This window comes from Phascolarctos cinereus, unplaced genomic scaffold, assembly GCF_003287225.1.
Source record: "Phascolarctos cinereus isolate Bilbo 61053 unplaced genomic scaffold, phaCin_HiC Scaffold_726;HRSCAF=1367, whole genome shotgun sequence".
Taxonomy (NCBI): Eukaryota; Metazoa; Chordata; class Mammalia; order Diprotodontia; family Phascolarctidae; genus Phascolarctos; species Phascolarctos cinereus.
Window position 1 is genome coordinate 272,906,925 of NW_027556098.1, and position 16,741 is coordinate 272,923,665.

The 16,741-nt window shown below is 40.1% G+C and overlaps 1 pseudogene; it reads left to right on the top strand.

The window, feature by feature from the left end:
* The first annotated feature begins 822 nt into the window (after nucleotides 1-822).
* LOC110192585 (protein HEXIM2-like) lies at nucleotides 823-1,547 on the top strand (annotated as a pseudogene).
* The last annotated feature ends 15,194 nt before the right edge of the window (nucleotides 1,548-16,741 follow it).

The window sequence follows — 16,741 nt, forward strand, 5'->3', positions numbered from 1 at the left end:
ATAGAATGGAATAATCCTTCTTTATTCCTCCATTCCAGAAAGTCCAGTGCCTGATGATGGCAAAAACTACTTTATAATTTTGTGAGAGAAGAACAAGCAGCATGCCTTTCTACCTAGTCATTAGCTATCTGACTACTGGGCTTTCTCTGGCCATTAAAGTCCACCCCTTGATCCCCTTTTTTGGAAATGTTTCTATGGGAATCATCATTCATTTCTATTTTTTATTAAAAAATTTAATGCATTGCCATTTCATCCTCTCACTGGCAATGATTGCACAAGGAACTGAACAGCAGCTGAGAAGAGTCCTAAGTAATCTCTGGAGAAATAAAAGAAGTCGTATTTGAATAATCTGCAACCAACACTTATTATCTAGGTTATGGTCTTTCGGTGAATATCTCCATGCCAGCGCATCGAAGTATAAATAGACATATAACCTGGGAATAAGAAGAATGAGGTAGGAAGATGGAAGAGAGAGGGTAAAGTAAAAAAGCTTCTTGTGAGAAAAAAAAAAAGCAGAATTTTAAGAAATTAAAGCTGTAATAGCCCAGAGATCACTTCTTGAATTGAATGAGACACTCTCTCCTCCGATATACTGTCTGGCGTTGTTGCCCTGAGTGAGCTTTTTGACTTCAGAATTACTGTGCCTGAGGAAAGCAATCAGGTTTAAACAGAATTTGGTAGAGTTTGATGAGATTTCTGAGGACAAAGGAAAGATAGCATTGCATATAACGCCCAACAATAACAAAAAAAATGACAGGAAGAGTAGTTCAAACATATGTAACAGGTACGAACAGAGTAGGGGTCTTGTTTATATACTCTGTAACATCTGAAACTTCTGACCCTGGTAGCTGACTGCTGGGATGGACAGCCCACTGGAGTGGAAAGAGTCAGCAAAGACCAGCAATGGCAGCAGTGGATAGACCCAGCCTGAGAGCCCAGGGAGTGACTCTGCTAAGGTTTGACATAGGTGCAGTCATCAAAACTCAAAATGCATGGCTGGTAGCCCTATCTGGATCTGAAATAGACAGAGAAGCAGCAGAGAGATAAGCAACAGAGCCAGTGGGCATCCAGGGATCAAGATGCTTTGGGCAAGCTGCAGCACCTTACAGTACTACTCAATTCCTGATGGATGGCCGTCCTGGAGAAACCATACCTGAATAACTCCCAGAGGACGCTCATAGGGGTTCTGGCTGGAGGAGGAAGAAGTGGGGGAACTGGGGACATTGATGGTCGAGGGAAGATCTAGGCAAGTTCCTCCAAAGAGTCTTCTTGGAAGCCTATGAGCTCTACCATGTAGAGAACCTCCAGGGCCAAAGTAAGCAAGAACACTAATGGAACTGTTTAGAATTGGAGAAATGCTACGATGGGCTAAGGAGGAGATACAGAGGATGCAACAGCAGTGAAACCCCTTGAGCCCTCACCCCTATTACCAGGTGCAGGGACTGGCAGCTGAAGTGGAGCTACAGAAGATGGAGAACCAGCAGCCTCATTGGGAGAGGGCAACAGCCCTTAGGGGAATCTGGGCACCTAGGGGAGCCCATTCCTAATCTCTCTCCAGTCCCCCAGAGTAGGAGACTAGAGGCCTGCTGGCAAATGTGGAGGGATGGGGCAAGGAGAAAGTGGGTAACATTTTTCACCATCAGCGCTCTGGAATCATTGCTGGCCACTTCATTAATCAGAATTCTTAAACATTTTGAAGTTGATTTTCTTTACAATCTTGTTATTGTATAAATTATTCCCTTGGTTTGCTTACTTTACCGTGTATTAATATATACGAGTCTTCCCAAGTTTCTCTGAAATTGTCCATTGCATCATTTCCTTCAGTACAAATGTATTCCAATTCATTCACATGTCATAATTGGTTCAGTCATTCCCCAGTCAATGAACAACCCCTCAGTTTTCCAGTTCTTTGCTTCCATCAAAACAGACATTATAAATATTTGTGTCATATAGGTCCTTTTCCTCTTTACAAAGGTGGAATATGAGTGGGACAGCTATCAATTCAGAGAGATGTAAATGAAGTGATGGCATCTGTAATACTCCCCTCTTCATGTGTCAGGCTAACCAAATACCAGCTGTATCAGTAAATGCCTCACAACTAGGAATCAGTTTCCTTAAAGCTGTTGGCAATATTTCAGTTTCTTCTGTGGGTCCAAGAATTGTTCATTTGGTGGTTGGAGCTCATTAAAAGTCTGTCCTTGAATGAGCCGACTAAGGATAATCTAATGAGTACTTCATGGCTTTACTACTTGGCTATGAAATGCCAACCCTTCCATGGCTATCTATAATCTTTCCTACACCCAAAGTTTTTGGCTGAAGGAGAGGCAATTTCTATTCTCCCCATTAGCCCTCTGACAGTTTGGAGATTTGGAGGTATTCATGCGCTGGATGATCAAGAAGTCTGCGCCATGACTATGAATTTTAAGTGCAAGGCTGATTTGGTGTAAGGCTTATGGATGTTAATGTCAACATTTTGGTATCATATACCGTGTTCCTGACGGTAAGCATATACGTGTGTGTGTGTGTGTATATATATATATGTGCATATACACACACACACACACACACACACACACACACACACACACACACATAGATGGGTTGAAGACTATCTTTTGACACAACCAGACTTCTGAATTGGGAACAGATGTTATGGTTGCTGACTAGTTCTTCTCTGCAAAGGACAAATGCTAGCTCAGAGAACAATGGTCTCAATGTGCCCTAACTCAGAACTTGTAGCACTAAACACAATGGCTAGTGCGTAGTAGGTGCTTAATAAATGCTTATTGACTTAATGATTGACTGATGAATTATTTACAGCATGTGAAGGCTCTTAGGCTGAGTTAAAATATTGTAAAATAGTGTATGAAGAAACTTAAAGGTCTGTGACAGACATCAGATGAAATGGGCACTATTCAAAGTGCCCTGTGATATGACCACATACCAAAGTTGTCACAAGTCCCATAAATTATAAAGACTTCTTGTAGCAAATAAAATCTTCTGGGTATATAGAAGATACTTGGAGGTCTTCTCTCTGAAGTTACATGGTAATGAATCTACAGTTAATCATCAATGTATATTATTATTAGATTTTTTATTAGGTAGCACTCTTCACCATGCTCAAGAAGATCCTTAAAGACCATAATATTCTCTCATGTCATCAACTCTCCTCCCCAGATTCTAATTCATTCATTTGTTTCATGGGTGTATAGACTTCAATTGCTCTACTCTCCATTTGGAAAGAGAAGCCAAAGATGGGTGTAGTGGTACACACTTAAAAGCCCTGAGAATGGAGAGGTTGAAGCTACAGATCCCTCAAGCTTAGGAGTTTGGAAATGGAATGGAATAAGCTGATTGACTGCTCAGCCCCAATATGAGGAATCCTGGAGGGTAGGAGGGGTGCAAGATTTCTCTAGAAAGGGCCAAACTGTATGAGTCAACAAAGTAAGTGAAGGTTTTTGTGTCAATCAGGAGTGACTGTGACCATTGTATTTCTCACAGCCTGGGAAAGAAAGAAAGAAAGAGAGAGAGAGAGAAAGAGAGAGAGAGAGAGAGAGAGAGAGAGAGAGAGAGAGAGAGAGAGAGAGAGAGAGAGAGAGAGAGAGAAAGAAAGAAAGAAAGAAAGAAGAAAGAAAGAAAGAAAGAAAGGAAGGAAGGAAGAAAGAAAGAAGGAAGGAAGGATGTAAGAATGGAAGAAAGAAAGGAAGGAAAGAAGGAAGGAAGGAAGGAAGAGACAAAGAAAGAGAGAGAGAGGAATGGAGGGAAGAAGTAAGGAAGGGAGGGAGGGAAGGAAGGAAAGAAAATAAGGAGGGAGAGAGAGAAAAGGGAGGAAGAAAGGAAAGAAGGAAGGGGAGAGGGGAGGAAGAAATGAAGGAAGGGAGGGAGGAAGGAAGGAAGAGATACAGACATTTCACTTCCTGCCTCTTGCCAGCAATGAAGCAAAGTGGGAAGACAAGTGGATTTGGAGTAAAAACTTTCAAATCTCACTTCTGTTACTTACTACCTGTGTGACATTGGGCAACTCTATTAATCTCTTTGGCTCTCAGTTTCCTCATCTGTAAAATGAGAGTATCATACTAGATAAATGGTATCAAACTCAAATAGAAATGGGGGCCACCAAACCATGCATAAAAATCTTCGAGGGTACATGACTTAGAAAAGCACATATAAACATTACATGTGTTTTATTAAATTTTTATTATTTTATTAAATATATCCCAATTATATTTTAATCTGATTCAGACCACACTCAGGAGTGTTGCAGGCTGCACGCAGCTGCATGTTTGATTCCTTTGTACTAGATGACCTCTAGACACATTTCTACTTCTAAGTTTATTATGCTATGTTTGTTGGCAGCCTCTATAACAACTACTGCAGTGATTTTTGGACATGAAAGAAAACTGTTTTCATGGCATATTATTTTGGGTAAATATCCTTGGCACTGATTTTCACCTTTCAAGCCTCATAATCCTTAGAAATTCTATTCTTCCCATTTTATAGATAAGAAGATTGATGGATACTGATTTTAAGTTGAATAGCTTACGAGCATTAATATGAAGTGAATACAGAATCAGAATGCATCTTCCATCTTCATTCAGGCCAATCAGAGGAGGCACCAAGGGAGGAAACCTGGCTTCCAGGTTTGCATTAGCTGCTTGTTCCTTGTATTGCTTTGAGCAAATTAGTAAACTACTCTGAGTCTCAGTTTCCTTGTCTGTAAAATTATAAGATTAGACTGGATGATCTCATAAGGTTTCTTCCAGCACTAAATCCTCCAAGTTTAACTGCCTTTTAAAAGAAATCATATGAAATGCTTCAAGAACATTTTTTTAGTCTGGACACAAATTTGATTGTTCGGTTTTCTCCTTTTGTTGGTGGTGGCAGTTGTACTCAGGAGTAAGGATCTGATTTATATTAGTCTGAGTTTTTTCAAAAAAATAATTTTGTCTGAAATAGAGAAAGGGAAACAGAAATGTCCATGCTAATGAACTTCCACTCCGCTGGACTGACTATATCAGTAACCATACTTTGTAAGAGATGATGATGAATTTCTTTCCAATTGCTCTAAAGAGCAAAGGCTTCTGGAACAGCAACATGGCTGATTTGCACTTTGAGTTTGGTAAAGTGATACCTGGGAGAAAGGATGGTTGGAGACAGAGAACAGAAGATTGGGAGTCCCAGATGCTGGGTTATTCTCAGATTCCCCAATAATTTCCTTTTGATCACACAGAAATATAATCTTAGAGCTATACACACCCTTTGGAGATCATTTAGTCCAATTCTCTATCATTTACCTTCTCTGACTTTCACCTTATGCAGATATAAGTCACAGAACCATAGATTTCGAATGGAAGGGATCTCAGAGGTGATCTAGTCCAACCTCATTGTACAGATTGTAAACTGAGGCCTGGAGAGATCGCATGACTTGTCCAAGATCACACAGGTAGTAAATACCATGACCAAGATTCAAACCCCATCTTCACAAAATACATCAAGCACCCTTTCCACTGTAGCACACTCTTTCCTTGGTCCAACCACAGACCTGTAAGTATAGTTCAGGCATGAATTCACTGTGGTAGAAGGGAAGTTTCTAGGCACCAGATCTTCTACCAAAGACTGTTCATTCCCAAATGTTTTATAAGATCCCAGCATTATGAACTGGAATGGTTTCCAAGAAATCATCTGATCCAATCTATGAATTTGACAAATTAGCTGTATGGATAGAGATATATATAGAATATAGCATAAACAGGATTTGAACTCAGATTCTCTAACTCAAAGTCCTCTTCTCTTTTCGCTGTACCACACTGTCTCTGAATTTGCCATACATAGTATACATACATGGAGTAATTCAAGATAGTATTTCACGTTTAATCTGGGGGATCTTTGTCAGTTGCCATCATCCCTTTGGGTTACATAATCAGCTACCAGTAGAGGAGGTGGTTGTGTCTTTTCACTGAGGGCCAACAGCAAACCTTGACCTGCATAACGGATTACAGGATCCCAGGATTTAAAGTTGGAAGAGATCTTAACATTGCCGAGTCCAAACATCCCCATTCTTGCCTCTCACTTAGTCTAGAGAGAGTTAGGAAGGATGAATGAGGTACTATCTGTTCTCTAGTGTCCACTAGGGTGGTTTGGCCCTTCTGTTGTTGTTGTTTTTATTGTTGTTGTCATCATGTCTGGCTCTTGTGAACCTGTTCGGGGTTTTCTTGACCAAGATAGTAGAGTGGTTTGCCATTTCTTTCTTCAGCTCATTTTACATAAGAAGAAACTGAGGCCAACAGGATTAAATGATTTGCCCAGGGTTACATAGCTAATAAATGTCTGAGGGCAGGAAGATGAGTCTTTCTGACTTCAGGCGAGGCACTCTATCCACTGTACCACCTAGCTTCCCTAGGTCTGGGCCTAATCTCTGATAATAGAAAAACATCACCAAATGCCTTAGACTACACACAATCCTGTCCTGAGATGTCAGAGCCTACTTAGGGTAAAGCTGACCATGTACCACCCACAGCAGAGAGTTTCAGAGAGAGTTGTAGTCATTTTGTTCAGGAGCTAAAAGATTCAGGAAATACTGGCAAAGCCCTTTCCCATAAGAAACTGAATATGGTTAAATGAATAATCTATCAAGAGCTTCACATACAAAGATGATACCATGAACTCACTCGAAACCTGGCCTTTGTCTTTCCAGTGGGGTGATGGTTATGCTCATGCAGGCACTGTGCTGTGTAACTCTCATTGCACCCTAAACCCCAGCTGAATGTCTTACAGTCATTGGCCATAGAGTAAAGTACATCTAGCTGGTATTGAACATGAGATGTTGCCTTCATTAGCATCATACACAAATCAGCTGAGCTAAATGACCACCATTAATTAAGAGACTGAACATCAGGAAAAGACCAGCTTTCAGAAAGAAAAAAAGAAACAGACTGGCTTTGTGAAAGTATCTTTCCAAGAGTATTCAGTCTTATGTTACAGACTCTGTGTGTGTGTGTGTGTGTGTGTGTGTGTGTGTGTGTGTGTGTGTGTGTGTACTAATGTATATATGTCTTATACCCTATTAGATTGTAGACTCCTGGAAATGAAAGACTGCATATTACATGTACTTGTAGTAAGCCTTTCACATAGTAGAAACTTGAATAAACATGTGGATTATGGGAGGAGAAAAGATTAGCTGATTATGTTATGGAGAAAACTCCATAGCCAGACTTATGTATCTGGTGGATTTTGTGATCTCTCATTTACAGTCCTCACGGTTTCCACATCTGCATGAAAAACTATTTGCTGACAATTTAGTGTGTCTGCCATTGTATCTGGCTACAACCCCAGTTTTGAGTGGCATCCTTTTCTCACTGGGAAAGTTCACCTGAAAATTACTATGACCACAGAAGATTGAATCTGTCAGGATTTAGGGGTTGCATGGTAAAATATAACTTGTGGATCCTAAGATCAGATCACCAGCAAGAAATCTTAAGATGTAATCCATATTATTTGATTCTCCACAAGGGGCCAAATAAAGGAAAAGAATGGGTAAGAGAAAGACTCATAGGCATCTGCATTGTGGGTCATCAGAGATTGTCTCAATCAATGTTGAAAACATGGGCATCTTGCAACAGATGCCATGCCAATCCCAGAAGGAGGGAAGCTCATTTCTGACAGCCCTAAAGAACCTAGCAGACACTCCTCTGCTTACCATGGCTATGCCAGTCTCACTCAAGGTCTCCCACCAAGGCCCTGCCTGGAGGCTTCACACATCTGGGTGGGCTGAGCTGTCATGGTGTCGCTGACAAAGCCATGGGAATCATCAAGGCTTTGAAGTCCCAGATCAAGACCACAGGGTTAGACAATGTCAGGTATGTGTGCTCTATACAGCCCTACGGGGTAATACCATGGGATTTTATGGCTTTAAAGATGGTGCTCTCTCTTCATTTTACTGACAGTTCTGAATTTGTTTGGTCCCTCTGGGAGGAACTCCAGGTTTGGATGCACCTTATTATCTGCCTTTATGTTTTTATTTTTGTTTTGTTTTGTTAACTTTTTTTTTAAAAAGTGCTGGCTTGTTTATGGAGTGAAATTAACATAATATATCTGCATAACTCTTCCGTGTTAAACACTAAAGCTGGTGAGGGTAGACAGAGAGGACCACTTGTGAACTTCTTCATGAAAAGCAAAGGAATAGAGTCTTAGGAATGAATCAGGAACATTGGGAATCAAATAAAACCTGTATTTATTTTCTTATTCTTTTTTTTTTTTAATTTTTGGCAGTCAGCTTCTGCTACTCACAAATCAATCTCTTAATTTCATGTTTCTGGAATGGTTTAGTAGAGGTCCTGCTTAAAGGTAAGAGGCTGAATCATATTTATCTTATAATAACAAGAATAGCTGGAAGGAAGAAAATAAGCATTTATTTTTTCCACACTTTTAATTAATTTATTTTTAGTTCTCAACATTCACTTCCATAAGCTTTTAAGTTTTAAATTTTCTCCCCCTCCCTCCTCCTTCTCCACCACCCTCCCCAAGATGGCATACAATCTGATATAGGCTATACATACACATTCCTATTAAACATATTTTCACATTAGTCATGTTGTAAAGAAGAATTAGAACCAATAGGAGGGACCACAAGAAAGAAAAAAAAAAGAAAACAGAAGGAGAAAAAGAGCAAATAGTATGCTTTGATCTGCATTCTAACTCCATAGTTCTTTCTCTGGATGTGGATAGCATTTTCCACCATGAAACTTTTGGAGATGTCTTAGATCCTTGCATTGCTGAGAAGAGATGAGTCTATCAAAGTTAGTCATCACATGATTTGGCAGTTACTGTGTACAACATTCTCCTGGTTCTGTTCACTTCACTCAGCATCAGTCCATACAAGTCTTTCCAGGAAACAAGCATTTATTAACCACCTACTATATGCCGGGACTGTCATAAATGCTTTTCAAACATTATCTCATTTGATCCTCACAACAACGCTGGGGGGGGGGGCAGGTACTATTACTATTCCCATTTTACAATTGAGGAAATTGAGGTAGGCAAAGGTTAAGTGAATTCCCAGGTTCACACATCTAGGAAATGCCTGAGACTGAATTTGAATTCAAATATTCCTGACGCTAGGCTCAGAGCTTTATCCACTGTGCCATCTACTTGCCTCTAGTATATTAACGATAGCTCATATTTATATAGCACTTTGAGATTGGCAAAGCACTTGACCAATATTATTTCATGCAATCTCACAACAACCTTAGGAAGTAGGCACTATTATTATACAGATGAGGAAACTGAGATAGTCATTAAGTGACTTATCCAAGTGTAGAGGTAGTAGGTGTCCGAGGCTAGATTGGAATTTAAATCTTCCTGACTCTAGGACTATATGCTGTCTGTTGAGTCACTTATTTGGTTATCTCCTTTCCTAAGATTACTTGATAGGTGTTCAACTCTACATATCTGAGGCCCTCTTTGTTCTTATTGGAGGGGTGGGAAGGGCTGCTTCTGTAGCCTTTGCAGTGATTTACCTACCTCTTCATTCAGGGAAGCCCTCAGAAGGGCAGTGTTTAGAATGAACAGTGAAAACATAGGAAAGCTGGTGGTAGGAGAAAAGAGATTCTTCTTTAATCTAGCACACATATTACAAAACCACACACACACACACACACACACACACACACACACACACACACACACGAAGTCCATTACTAAGTGGTCTTTTGGTTTGCAATCCAAGATCAAATAAATACTTCACCGTGTATTTACCTTCTCAGAAACATGTTTATGCATTACTCTAACAAAGGGCTTGGCACGGGTAATATGTAATTGTCTGCCAACTTTAATAGTCTATGATTCTGCATATGAACTCTCAAATGGAGTATACATAAAGAACTCTGAACTGAGAATATAGGAGATGAAATGTTTCTTGTTGTCATATTTTGCAACTAATTCATGGGACAAAATGGAGGTTTATAGGCTTGTACATGTTGTTACAAGACAAGAATAGAAACTGGCTTCTGATTTCACTGGTATAGGAGGAATTCCAAGGTGAGAAAGCCTCTTCTACCAATGCAGATCAGCATCTGCTCTGCTTTTGGAGAGTTGCCCATGGCGCTGAGAGTTTAAATACAGCCCAAGATTACACAGGCAATATTTTAAAAATTAATTTAATTCGCCCTTCACATGTTGTTTTTGTAAGTATATAACATTTATACTTGTGAAGTTATCAAAGCTTAAAAGTGCACTAAGATTTTTGGGACATACTCCTGCTCCTTCAAATATTTAATCCTCCCAGTTCCTCAGTCTATTCAGTTGACATAACGTATTTCTCCACTCCACTTCAGCTACACACATGTTCATGCGCTTTCTCTTGCCATAATTCTCAAGTATTCTATATCCATGTTCATGAACTCCTAAATTCCTTTATCATAATCTTTTATCCCCTCCCCAATCCCCTCAAAGTCTCAACCCCTACCATCTCAGCTTATCTTATATCACTCTGATATCTTCCTCCACCATCTGCTTCATCCTTGCCTCATATTAAGAAGTGGTCTTTTTCAAACCCCATATCATGCACCCTGGATTCCATCCCCTTCTGCTTTCTCCAGTACATTGACTCCACCTCTCTCCCTCCCTCCTCTCCTCTCTCTCTCTCTCTCTCTCTCTCTCTCTCTCTCTCTCTCTCTCTCTATCTCTCTCCTCATCATCATTCTCTATTTTCTGAATCTTTCTCTACTGTTTACAAACATGATGCTGATATATCCCTCACCCTTAAAAAAAAAAACTTCACTTGATTTGATGATCTCTGTGAACTATGGTCTTATAATTCTCCACCTTTTCTTGGCAAAACTCCTTGAGGAAGCAATCTGTACTAGGTTCCTCCACTTCTCTCATTTACTTCTAAACTCTCCGTAGCTTGGATTTCAATCTCATCCTTTACCTGAAAATTTCTCTCTTCAAAGTTACTAATTATCTCACAATTGTCAAATATTTTCTTTTCTCATTTTTTCTTTTCAAATATCTTTCTTTTTTTGGGGGGGGCAATAGGGTTAAGTGACTTGTCCACGGTCACACAGCTAGTAAGTGTCTGAGGCCGCATTTGTACTCAGGTTCTCCTGACTCCAGGGCCAGTGCTCTATCCATTGCACAGTCTAGCTGCCCCAATATCTTCCTTTTCTCCTTCTTCAGCCCTCTTGATATCCCTACAGTCACTGGTGTTCTCAATCACCATCTCCTTCCAGATTCTTGTTCCTTTCCAGGTTTTCATGGCATTGCTCTCTCCTGGTTTTCCTCCTACCTGTGTGAAGGGAATAAGCATTTATTAAACATTTGCTCTATGCTAGGCACTCTAAGTGCTTTACAAATGTTAATTCCTTTTATCCTCACAACAACCTTGGTAGGTGGGTGCTATTATTATCCTCATTAAACAGTTGAGGAAATGGAGGCAGAGAGAGGTAAAGTGATCTACCCAGGATCACACAGTAAGAGTCTAAAGTCAAATTTGAACCCAGATCTTCTTGATTTCTGGCCCAGTTTTCTATCCAACATGTTCCCTAGCTACTTCTGACAATTCTTTCTTTTTCTTAAGGTAGGGGTCTGTTTCCAGTGTAGAGGATGTACTGTCCCAAGCTTCAGGAGTTTTGTGCAGCTGTTTTCAGAGAAACTTCTAGGGACCTGTACATTTTCAGTTCTTCCAAGGTTCTATGATCAAGGGCGAGGTGTTTTCTCCTTTCTGGGCCTGTGCTCTGGTCAATGAGTGACCCCAAGCACTCTTTTCTGGGAACTGTGAGGAGAATTCTCTCTGGACCACTGCCACAAGCTCTGCCACACCAGCGTTTCTTCTCACCCCAGGACTGCCACTCAGATCCAAGCATAGACAAAGCAAGCGAATCCTGCCTCAGAGCCAGAAAAGAGATCCCTGCGATCCCCCTCTGATCAGCCACTTGATCCCCCCAGGGTCTGTGGGCTGAGAAGTCTGGAAACCACCACAGCTCCCCTTGCTTCAGTCCACTGAGTCCTGCTCCAGGTTCACAGAGGCCCAGTCTTTTCCTGTGTGGCCAATGCTGAGCTGTGCTCCTCCCCTAGCCTGGTGCAACAGACCTCTCCCATCAGCCACCCAGCTTGTCTTGGCCTGGAAATTTGTTTCGCTCTGTCTTTTTGTGGGTTCTGCCACTCTAGAATTTGTTTAGAGCCATTTTTTACAGGCATTTGGAGGGCTTTGGGGGAGAGCTCAAATAATTCACTGCTTTCACTCTGCCATCTTGGCTCTGCCCCCTGACAACTCTTTCTTAGTGGTCTTTGATGGATCCAGGTCACACATACTCACCAGGGGAGTCCCTCAATGATTTCTTCTGGGTACTTTTCTCCCTATATTCTATCTCACCAAGCATTCTCATTAGGTCCTATGTGTTCAATAACCATCTCTATGCATATGATTCTCAGGTCTATTTATTCAGCTTTAACCTCACTCCTGATCTCTAATCTCACATCACCAACTGCTTATTGGACATCTCAAATTGGATGTCTCAAAGATATTTCAAGCTCAACCTACCCTAATAATCATCATCATAATAGCTAGCATTTATACAGTACTCTAAGATTTGCCAATCATTTAACCTGTCCAGAGGAGAATTCATTATCCTTTTCTCCATCCCCACCTTCCAACTTCCCTATTTCCTATTGAGGTCAGCATTATTTTTCCAGTCAGCCAGATATGTGACCTTTGTATAATCCTTAAATCCTCATGGCACATACCCAATCTGTTGTCAAATTTTGTTGTTTCTACTATCACCATATTTCTTATACAGATCTCCTTTTCCCTGACCCAGACACCATTCTGGTTAGATGCCTCATTGCCTCACTGATGAATTATTACAATAGCCTTCCGTTTGGTATCTTTGCCTCAACTCAATCCTCACTCCAATCTACTCTCCATTTAACTACCAAAGGGTTTCCCCTAAGGCACAAATTTGACCATGTCAGTTCCCTACTCAATAAACTGCAATTGTTTCCTATTCCCTCTAGGATCAAATATTTAAAATGTGTTGTTTGATATGTGAAGTCCTTGATAATGTGGCTATTTCCTACCTTTCCATTTTTCTTAAATTTTAATTCCTTCCACATACTCTTTGAATCATTTGAAGAGGTCCGCTTAACAGTTTCTGGTATAGGGCAGTCCTTCTGGTGACTTTGTGTATTTTCACTGCCTCTCCCCCTACCCAGAATGCTTTTCCTTCTCACCTCAGTCCCCTAGCTTAACGGACCTCCCTGAAGACTGAAATTTCACCTACAGGATTCATTTCCAAGTTCTCCACCCCCTCCCTGACCCAGCACCTCTTCTTTATAAGATTAGCTTCCATTAAAGCAATTCAGAATTATGCAATAAGGTAGCTAAAATTCTCATTCTCTTTTGTTGCAAGATTTCATTAGTAGGCATATACCTCAAGGAAGTCATTGATATTAATCAAGTCCCTGTACACACTCAAATACCTAAGCTGTTATTCACTTGTTTCAATCATGTCCAACTCTTTGTGACCCCATTTGGGATGTCTTGGCAAAATTGCTAGAGTGGTTTGCCACTTCCTTCTCCAGCTCATTTTACAGATGAGTAAACTGAGGCCAACAGAGTTAAGTGACTTGCCCAGGGTCACATAGCTAGTAAGTGTCTGAGGCCAGATTTGAACACAGGAAGATAAATCTGCCTGACTCCAGGCCCAGCACTGTGGCACTCTATCCACAGTGCCACCTAGCTTCCCAAAAATATGTATAGAATCATTTCTTTTTTTTAGTAATAGAAAAGAACTAGAAACAAAGTAGATGTTCATCAGTTGAAGAATGAGTAAAAAAAGTGTGGTGCATGAATGTAGTTGAATGTAATTGTGCAGTAAGAAATTATAAATATGATAAATATTGAGAAACATAAAAATATGCAAATTAATACAAAGTGATATAAGCAGAACCAAGAAAATAAGATGCATAATCACTACAACAATGTAAGTGGAAAGAACAACTACAAAATAATAATAATAAAAAAGAATGGTTCAAAATTAGGAAGACCAAGTATAGCCCCAAAGAAGAAATAGAAGACAGCTTCCACAACCTCTTTGCAGAGATAGGAAGCCAACAGATGTAGAACACTGAATAATATATTTTCAGGTGTTTTTTTTTAATGGATTGATAAGTTTTGCTGATGTTTTTTCTCTTCTTCTTTTTCTTTTTTTCCTTTAAAATTCTTTGTTGGCACTCTGGGAGAGGAAATTAGTTCAGATAAATGGGGAAATTTAGGTGATGAGAAAGATATTAATACCAATATATCTTATAAAAAAGATTTCCTTCATTGAAACTGTATATGTCATGTATATACATAGTTGTCTCTCATTAGACTGTGAACTCCTTGAGGGCAGGGACTTTTTTTTAACTTTTATTTGTGTCCTTGGGGATTAGCACAGTGCCTGGCACTACATTAAGCATGTAATAAATATATGTTGTCTGACTAATTGATGGATAGAAAACAGGCCTTAGTAGATCTTGAGTATTGTCAATAATGATAATAATTAGTTTTTTTCTGTGCCCCCTATAGATTAAGATCAGTTTCAAAAATGGGGGAATACATGTCAGAGTGGGGCTTTAAGATGATTCATATTGATCAGTTGGGTGCCCTTTGGTGTTTTACTTACCCTAAAGCTATTTACATCAAGTCAAAAATAAGTCTTTGAATGGCCTTCAAAGACCTAGATTTTTTCAACATTATACAATACTTCCTGTTTCCCAGAGAAACCCCCATGAGGTTTGTCTGTCTTCATTCAGCCCATAAAACTGCAAAGAATCTAGGTAATTGAATTTTGTCTTTTGTTGGCTGCCAGCTCCTCACTAATTTTTCTGATCAGTGTATTATATACCTCAGGTACAGAACTGAGGACAGCAGCATCTGATCTAATATGCCAAATAAAGACTAGGCTTAAAATGTGCAAAATATTTGCATTCACACAATACGACACAATTAGCTTGCATTTCTGCAGGATTATTTTTTTTTCTGTCATTGTTGCTATTCCACATAAATGAGTGAAGCAATAAGCCTGCCAGGACAGGATGGGCTGAGCAAAGATGACTTGGCTACCAAGATGCAAGATAACTGTTGGGAAGGTGGGAAAATGTCTTCTCCAAATACATTCCAAACCCCAGGGAGACAGCTGTCTCATTATAACCACACCCCCGGAGTTACTTGATTGCCTACATACAACTTTGCTCAGGAATAGAAAAGAGAGCATCACTTCTGTTTGGGGAAGAAGATGAGACTGACAGCTGAGCTCTTTGGTGCTAACTGGCTCATCTTAAAAAAAAATGCATGGCTTGGTAGTCTTCTCTAGCAAAACATCCATTCTGGGAAAGTCTCTTTGGAAGAAAAGTAATAGTGAGGTCAGGGAGGATTAGGAGCAGGAAGTGGAACCTGAGTTGGACCTTGAAGAGGAAAGGGACTTCTAGCAGACATAGGTAACTCTCTTGGCAGAGTCAAAAGCCTTCTTATCAATGGAAAGCTATTAGTCAGGTGCCCCTGGGTCAGAATCAATACCATCATGGGATCAATGGTGGGAAAGGAGAGAGAATAAGCACTTATATAGCACCTACTATGTGTCAGAAAGAGTTTTACAAATATTTTCTTATTTGATCCTCACAACAATCCTAGGAAATATGTGCTATTATTATCCCCATTTTACAGCCAAGTAAAAAAGAGATCGAGTGGCTTGCCCAGTGTCACAGAGCTAGTTAAGTGTCTGAGCCTTGATTAGAGCTCAGGTTTTGCTGACTCTAAGTCCAGTTCTCTATCCACTGTGCCACCAGATGCCTCTACTATTTGTGGTACAACTAGTAGTAAAAGTTTCTGTGAATAACTAGATGTCTCCAGTGTTCCCACTAAAGCTTCTTGCCAAGAGAATGGTCAGACTTTAAATTTAGGAATAACAATTTGGTAGCTCTGAGAATGGATCTGAGAAGAGAGATACTAGATACAAGGATCCTAGTTACAAAGGAAGGAAGGAAGGAAGGAAGGAAGGAAGGAAGGAAGGAAGGAAGGAAGGAAGGAAGGAAGGAAGGAAGGAAGAAAGGAAGGAAGGAAGGAAGGAAGGAAGAAAGGAAGGAAGGAAGGAAGGAAGGAGGAGGAAGGAAGGAAGGAAGGAAGGAAGGAAGGAAGGAAGAAATTTACTAAGCACCCACTATGTAAGTCTTGGGGGTAAGCAATAAGGGCTTAGAAAAGGATGATTGTGGTCTAAGTATCGGGAAGAGGACCGAAAGCTACAAGAGAGGCTGAAGAGATGGAGTAAATAATACTTGGCAACTATTTAGATATAGGAGTTGAGAGAGTGAAGAATCAAGAATGATTATCAGGCTGAGAACCTGAATAACTGGAATAGCAGTAATTCCCTAAATCAAAATAGGGACCATAAGAGGTGATAGGATTTGGGGGAATAAAGAATTCTGTTTTGGACATGCTAAGTTTGTGATGCCTATGGGACATTCAGTTTAGAAACATCTAATATTCAGATGGAGAGGGAGGACTTTAGCTCAGGAGAGACATTAGAGTTGAATGGATAGATTTAGGAGTCAACATTATAGAGATATGCTTTTAATCTATGAGGACTGATGAGGAGAGAGACAGACTGAGAGACAGACACAGGCACTCATAGACAGAGGCAGAGAGAGATACACACATACTGAGAAACAGAGGAGAGACAGACAGACAGACGAAGGCAGAAAAATA